This window comes from Pinus tabuliformis, chromosome 1_2, assembly GCF_031772625.1.
Source record: "Pinus tabuliformis cultivar Carrire ecotype Pingquan chromosome 1_2, CPIR1, whole genome shotgun sequence".
NCBI classification, from domain to species: Eukaryota; Viridiplantae; Streptophyta; class Pinopsida; order Pinales; family Pinaceae; genus Pinus; species Pinus tabuliformis.
Genome location: NC_142298.1, coordinates 659,105,156 through 659,113,593, shown reverse-complemented (window position 1 = coordinate 659,113,593; position 8,438 = coordinate 659,105,156). Strand labels below are relative to the sequence as shown.

Here is an 8,438-nt window from a genome sequence, read left to right as displayed (position 1 = left end):
TTATAACTATCCACAATCTATATATTGTAACTAAGCTTCTATAACTATCCACATCCTAGAGTGTAACAGAGCATTTGTTATATAACGTAGCTTTTAGTTTCATTTTTGTGAGAAAGATGCCTTTTCATATTCCCCTATACTTTTCCTTCCAAAATGCCTTTTCATATTCCCCTATACTTTTCCTTCCCAAAAAACTTTTACGATATTCTTATTTGGGCAAATATCCATAAAAAGCTAATTATGTTTTTTTTGAAAAAGAAAAGAAATATGCTTTCTATTTTTATTTTTAGTAATATATTTATAAAAAGCTAAATATGATTTTTTGAAAAATAAAGAAAATATGTTTTTATTTTTATTTTTAAGTAATATGCTAATTTATATTTTAAATTTTAATATATTAAATATTTGAATGAATAAAAAAATTAAAATATAAATATTTTATTATAAGATATTCCTATTTGTACGAATATCTATAAACAATTGAAATTTTTGGAAAATAAAATTAATGGAAACATGTTTTTTATTAATACATCCGTTTATATTTTAATGTTTTAATTTATTAAATATTAAAAAAATAATAAAAATAAAATATTCAATTAGTATATTAATTTATATCCATTATGCTTTTTTTGATAGTTCTGCTCAAACTAAGAATGAATATATATATCTATCTATATATATATAAAAGCTAAAATTCTTTTCCTATTTAAGAGCATTTTATTTTGATTTTAAAAGGGATATAGACACATATTAGCTAAAATTGTTTTCCTATTTAAGAACATTTTATTTTGATTTTAAAAAGGATATATGTCTTTATTTTGATTTTAAAAAGGATATATATATATATATATATATATATATATGCCAAAATTGTTTTCCTATTTAAGAACATTTTATTTTGATTTTAAAAAAGATATATGTCAATTTGAGATTAAACATGGAAAGAATTACACATCTCTCTCATATTAAATTGTACAATATATTATGAATCAAAAATGAATTTTTGTTTACTTTCAATTCTTTACATAATTGATATTGATTCTTCTTTCTATTAAAAAAAATGCTTATGAACCAAATAAATTCATTTTCTTACTTTCAATGTAAATTTTACATTATTCAATACAAAGTCTTGACTTTGAAAATCATTAAAAAAATAATGACCAACCTTTTTATGTGGTAAGCTACAATAAAAGTTAAAATACATCTCTCTCAGCGCACTCACATTGGTTTTTACAAGCTACATTTGCAATAAAGAGTTTATCATCCTTGTTACCCTTTTTAAGTCTTCTCAGACATGGTAATAATTTGTTTCATAGTTACATTTAATTTATTTTTAAATATTTTCCGGTTTCTAATATATTTGTTTTTAGATATTTTATATAAACATTATATATAAAAGTTATATTTAACCATTGGTTATGTATATGCAGACGCACAGTGGGTACAAATTATTTCCTTTGCATATTATATATGCATTATAAATTATGAAATAATAACTCCATGCAAACGGAAACATTCCAAAACTTTTGAATATTTTATATTCTCAGCCAAAAAAACTAGTATTACTGTCCTTTTCCAAAAGAAAATTAAATTTTTTTATCAAATTGGAATCTTTCGAACTTCAAGAATTCTAATGATACTACATTATTATTACTGTCCTTTTCCAAAAGAAAATTAAATTTTTTTATCTAATTGGAATCTTTCGCACTTCAAGAATTCTAATGATACTATATTTATACAGATATATAGGGGTATTAGGTTAATGCAAATCTTTTCATCCCGTTGTTATTATATATATAAATTAAGAAGAAATTAATTTTATGAAAATGGGAATAATCCTAAGTTTTTGGTTATAAAATTATTTTCTAAAATTTTTAAATAATTATGTTAATTTATTTAAATTTAAAATATGATAGAAAAGAAATTTTAGCGAATATAAAAATAAAAAATGAATATATATATATATAGAGAGAGAGAGAGAGTTAGTTTTAACTAAAAAAAATTATTAATAATTCCAACCGTGCTATGGTTAATTTGTTATTTATGTTACAACTTATTCAATTTTTTATTTACATTACAACTTAATGTACTAAAAGTATTTCAGTCGCACTCAATCATAAATAAAATATTTCCATGTCCACATTACTTGCTATAATTGTATATCAATTTTAGAAAGAGAGAAACCATTTAGAAGTAAAAGAAAGTGAGAAGAAGATGTTTAAACTTTATAGTTTTCAAAGATATTTCAACATAGGATTTAAATAAATTATTTGAAGATCTATATTAACTAAATTATTTTGATATCAATTTCACATATATCTATATATAAAAAAGAAAATGTTCAAATAAAATATTTTAATATTGTATATAATAAAATATTGAATGTCTAAAGAAAATGTAATTGAAAATTAAACATAAAATAAAAATATGAACTACTTCCTATTAAGGATAAGATAAATTCATTCAATTTTTAATATAAAATTAAAGTGATATTTCAAAATATTCATAATAATAATAATTTATAATCTAGTTTATAGATAAAATGTCCCAAAACACATGCTATGTAAAATATCTTGATTTCAACTATTAAGTATTATAAAAAAATAACATATAAAGCAATTGAGAAAAATAAGTTTTATGATTAAAATGTTGGAAGTGGACTTACTATTTTATATTTTTGTTGTTTTTTAGGTATTTTTTTTGCTATATATAAAGAGAGATAGAGAGAGAAAAGAGACCACTACATATTAGTTATGATTTACCATAGTTATGATTTACCAAAAAATAAAAGGGATGCAATTCTTTCCCATATGCTAGATCTATGCTTACAATAGATCCTATGGATCTTTCTTCACAATTGTTTAAAAGTGTTGTGTCATATCTCTAAACATTAACATAATAAAAATATTGGTAAAACAGTAAAATTTAATTTACTTTTATACATAAACATATCTACATTGTATTGAACACGGAATTTAGTGCACTTGACATATATGTTTTAATGTCCTTTATGAAATGGGAGATTCATTTATTGTTAATATTCAATGGGATCCCAGTTGTATGCATGGAATGCCTTTATGATGATTACCAAGTTGTTAAGATTAGCTTTAATTCAGTGAAGTTGACCTCCCGAGCGTTTGCGGGAGCAGGATTATGGAGTCTTCCGTCCACTCTCCAGCTGTTTCCTTTTCCTCGGGAAGATCTCCTTATCGATGGTCCTCTGTACAGTGAGTCCATCTGACGACAGCAAGAAAACCCTTATCTCCATTGTCAGCTAGACTATGAAGTATTTTCAGTGTTATGCTTTCCGTCAAGCAGAGCATTCTTGTTCCGGCCCCAAGCTTCAGATTTCACATAGGTTCGATTCTACCACTCTGCAATGATTGAAATTGTTCCTCCTGCACTGTTATAATCTTGTCTTGATGATTTGTTTGGCTCTTAGGTTTGCGGCGAGTGATATTGGTGTTTCACCATTTCAAAAGAGATTATTTGTGCCGCAGCCCTGGCCAGGTACAGGTTTTGAGGTTTGGTTTGAATATCGTTTAGCTACATTTCCTTTCTATTGTTGTTTATAAGTAATCTTTTCTCTTAGCTTGCTAGGTTTCGCCAGAGGTTTTCTTGCCGCTCATGAATGGTTGAATGAAGCTTACCTCTCGGAATCCTACCAAGGGTTGTAGACTTGTTCTTCCTCCGGCCTCCGGGTATGTGAAAACTTATTCTCGATTACTTTGGACTGAAGGCTTTGGCTCTTAATGGAAGTTGGTTTATCAAACCATCCGGCTATGTTTCTCTTTGTATGTACTTAGTTTGTTTCCATAAGGGTTTATACGTTTCTTGGGACTCTATGTAAAGAGAACCCTGTGGCTATATTATGTGAGTTCAGGTCATAGAGTCGTCGTTCCTACTATCTCAGGTTCTGGGTTTTCATCTAGACCTGGTTTTCGTAACTCAACCCTAACTGATCTTTTTTCGATTATAGTTAGTAATTATTGTATCTCGAAATTCCTTACTAGCTAAAGAGTTTCATTATGAAGAATTTATGTGCTTTTTTTATATATACGTTAGCTACTCGGTTTGTATCAATGAAAAGGGTCCATTTTATACCCTTGCTCAGACTCCATATTTTCAACAAAGATTTATCCAACCAAGCATTATATTTGCTTCAAGAATGTTTATATGTTTTGTTCTTGTTATTTAATTTTTATTTCTGGAAGCGATTAGGGTTTCAACCCACATCTCGGTCATTGCTATACTTGTTATATATAAATATTTAATATTCATTTTGCAACTTAGTCTAGAAGTATTATTTATTCTAATGTCCCTTGCTTAATTGGGGTTTCAGTTCTGGGTTCAGATTTTCCTAATTCCTTAATGACGAATCTGTTATTTGCGTCATATGACAGTTCTGGTTTTTCTTTATTTTTCTTAGGTCAAAATTCTTTTGTATTGTTTTGTTCAGATTATGTAAAAAAAGTATGGTTTGGCCCCAGAACTTAATTTCTTGTTCATTATTGGTATTTCCTTAGCATCAAGGATTTAAAGTGTTGAAGAATCTACCTTATTCTGTAATGTTTATCTGTTTTGTAGTATTATACTTTTTTTACCAGAAGTGTAAATTCCTCTATTTTAGTAAGTTTCTAAATAATTCTGGAAAGTTTCTAAATAGTTCTAGAAATTTTTGTTCTCAGATTTTACATTGCCTTTAAGGGTATTTGCATTGTAAACCCAAAAAGAATAATCCTTCTAAAAGAACTTTGCTAATCTAATCGATAAATCTTGCTGAGTTTTCTTTAAGGTTTACTAGTTTTTGTAGATTACTAGAATACAGTTTATAACTTCTATTAGTGGCCATTATACCTCAACTGAACCAATACGTATATTCTTTTCCAAACATTTATCTCAACAGTGTAACTAACCTATAGGAAGTTATAAATACTTATCTGATTCCGATAGTAATTACTATCAAATGTTCGGATCAACTAAAAACGCCAATTTTCCTCCCAACCATAAGACTCGCTTTCAGGCCAAAGTCTTCCCCGAGATGTTACTCACATGCTCCTGTAAGATGACTAACAAGAAACATCATAGTTATCTGATCTTAACCAGACTTAGCTCTCGGATTCGTCTGACATATCAGCACATAAACCTCTCCTTTACCTCTCCTCTCTTCATCTCATGTATCAATACCCTCTTGATCTCTTTCCTTGAGAATAAATCTACAAGGAAGCAGTTAGGGATAAGTAACTGCATATCCTAACTACATGTGAGAGTTACATGATTGTGATTATCAAGACATTTGCCTCATGCACAATTTAATCAAAACAATAAATATATAAACTTAAAGAGTAATATCCTGTTTGTTTACTTCAGCGATAAAATATTTACAATTACTAGGGACACAGCAATAAAATATTTACAATTACTAGGGACATTACACTGCAATTCCAAAATTTAAAATCGTATAAAATTTTATGAATGACAATAGTTTTAAAAAAGAGTTTCTTTTTATTTCAAAATAAAAAACCCATTAATTTATAACTATTTTCAAATTATAAAAAGCTTTCCTTTTTTTTGTTTTCATAAATAAATTTTTGAATTTAATTATTTTTTTTTCATAAATAAATTTTTAAATTTAATTATTATAATTTTTCTTATATTAATATTAATATTAATATTAAAAATATTAATATTAAAATAAAAATTCATCAAAATTTCTAATCGCTGAACACGGAATATAATTTGTTGATAATTAAGAACTCAAAAGCTTATAATACACTCTTTTAAACGAAAATTTATGTAATTAAACAGACTCATTTGTACAAACTATTAGCACAACAAAACATTGTAAGACACTTCCACGAAGCTAAAGTTAAAGCTTTTATAGTTGAACATGCTCATTTCGTATAAAAAGGACTTCAAAATGTTAGGATTTAATGAGAATATTTTATAAAACTGCCCAATTTCATAGTGTGTGTAATATATTTTTATGAATATTTTGGCGTGAACAAAATATCCAAACTCCTCTTCGGGATTAATGAGAAAATAAAGGAAATGACAAAGTCGCATCATTGAAACATCAATTCTGAACTATTTGAAATGAATGAAGGAACAGTGTTGCTATGATATTTTTATGAATTTCTTTTTTGAGCCACTGGCTATGTCATGCCCCTACACCTACGGTGGTCTTCCAACCACTTGTAGCAAGGTGCGGCACCACCGAACGCTTTCTTTTCACCAATACTAACATTCATGGACTACGCCTACTTTCACATTAACATACTTAGCTTGTGTTTCGCAACTAAGTAAAAGCAATTATCCTTTATACTTAATGAAGCCCATACTCATTCATTATCATCATGCAATTAACCAAGAACATCAACAATTGCAACAAGTATAAAGGGGAGGGTCAACTCCCCGTAATGTGAGTCTGCCCAACAATTTTATTAAGAATATCAGATTTACAACACAAGTGTGTCTTGGCCGAACCAAGTCTCACACTTAACCGAATATTACAAAAGAGAGGCAAACCTGCCTTTACAACATCTTGTGCATCTCTTGCACAAAGGACGGTGCTCACCCGAGCCACCAAGAATCCTTGCCAAGTCTTACACCAAGAACCCAACCATAGAATCCACCCCGGACACCTTTGTCCAACCTTCGACCTGATCAAGACTTCACAAAGCGTGCAATCCTCCTTAAGGAAATGCGCATGAGATATGCGCAAGTCCTCCTCTATAACTGCGCACTTCTTCCTTTGTCTTATGCGAAGATCCCAAGAGTGAATGCGATGTTACAAATGAGCTCTCATGCTCTTTACTTATATGTGTTTTAACTAGTTTTATGTGTGGTTCTTCATGTGGGCGTTAGCCTCTTGGCCGACCCCCAAACTGGCATCTACACACCCATAAAGCGCCCTTGTACAATCGTCTTTGCCCTCACGCAGCCTCCTTCAAGTCGCCATATAAATGTCGTTCAACACTTAGCCATTTCTAAGTGTTTCTGTTTCGTCGCATTGTTTCGTCACATTTCTTTCGCAGCCCGTCGCACGCCAGTGTCGTCGCGCCCGCCCGTCGTGCAGCCCGCACCCACTTCGTGCGCCCGCGCCCGCCCGTGCGCCCGTCGACCACCCGTGCACCCGCGCGTCCGTCGACTCGCCCGACGCCCAACCGTGCTCGCGCTCGGGTAGAACTCGAGGACCTTACATCCTCCTCCACCTGAAATCGTTGTCGTCCTCGACAACATACCATCCCTGTAGCCATCCACCAAGATCATCATCATCCATGATTTTGACTCCTCCACACAAAGCAAACATCCTTGCAACATATGTAGAGCCTCATCTCCATCATGCCTCGACTTAGTGACCAACTGCCACCAAGCTCACCATACTAAGGTATGCTCTCCATCAGATGTCATCTCGATCAATGATTACCGACCCTGTCTTCATCATGTGTCCTCATGTGAACTACTGCCATGATACTCCAACATAATGCTAACACATCTCTGTACACTTCGTGACCCCATGTTTGAACTAGTCGGATGGCCAGTCCAACTGCCACGCTCAAATCATGAGAGTGAACATCCTCATGCTACCATCAGTTGTTCCTCAAACATCTGCCACATTCTCGGCTCATCAAGAATCTATCTCCATAATCCATGCTCAGGTCCATGGAAACTCCATCCATCTCATCTGCAACATGTTGTCCATGATGTTTGGTGTCAATGTGCTACATGAAGTCAGCTACATCTACCCAACATCATCATGTGTGTCTTCTCCATGTGAAGAGATCATCTCCTCAACCCGACTCTTGATGTGCCACATCTAGGTCCAAGAAGCAATCTCCATCATATCTACAATGTGTCATCCCTCAAGTTTGCCATAGAAACAAGTATGCACTTGTCTCACCTGTCCATGTGCTGCTCAATCAGCTCCCATGTGCCAAAAGTAGTTGAGTCTCAGCTCAACCCATGCCTAAGTGCAGCCACCAAGGCATCATCATCATCGTTGTAACTCCATCACCTCAAAGTGTCTCATATCGTTCCTCTACATCAAGTCACTCTTCCAAGCCATGCCCATACATGTACTTTGAAAGTATGCATCCCATACTGCATCAAAGTCTCCTGACCTCAGCTCCTCAATGCATCAAATCCTCTAAGTCCACCATGTATGAAGTCCCTAAAAGTCACAACATCTCATGTCATCATGAGCTCCATAACCTGCTCACAAATCCATACAAGTCCATGGCCTTGTTGCACAAGAGTGTACAACCTCTCCATTGACTCATAAGTAATAAGTCTCCATGTCATATCAGCAAATCCATCTGCACAACATCCCTGTCTTGGCACTCCTCATTGGATGTCCATGACACCTCTACAAGTGCTCTCACACAATGTCCGTGCATAAGACTGCCATGCTCCATGTCTCCAACCTGATGTCCATG

The 8,438-nt window shown here is 32.2% G+C and overlaps 1 long non-coding RNA gene across 1 annotated transcript; it reads left to right on the top strand.

The window, feature by feature from the left end:
- Positions 1-3,176: 3,176 nt before the first annotated feature.
- LOC149207405 (uncharacterized) lies at positions 3,177-3,892 on the top strand. Its single transcript, XR_016252011.1, has 3 exons — positions 3,177-3,358; positions 3,443-3,510; positions 3,593-3,892. It is a non-coding gene; the product is annotated as an uncharacterized LOC149207405 (long non-coding RNA).
- Positions 3,893-8,438: the final 4,546 nt, after the last annotated feature.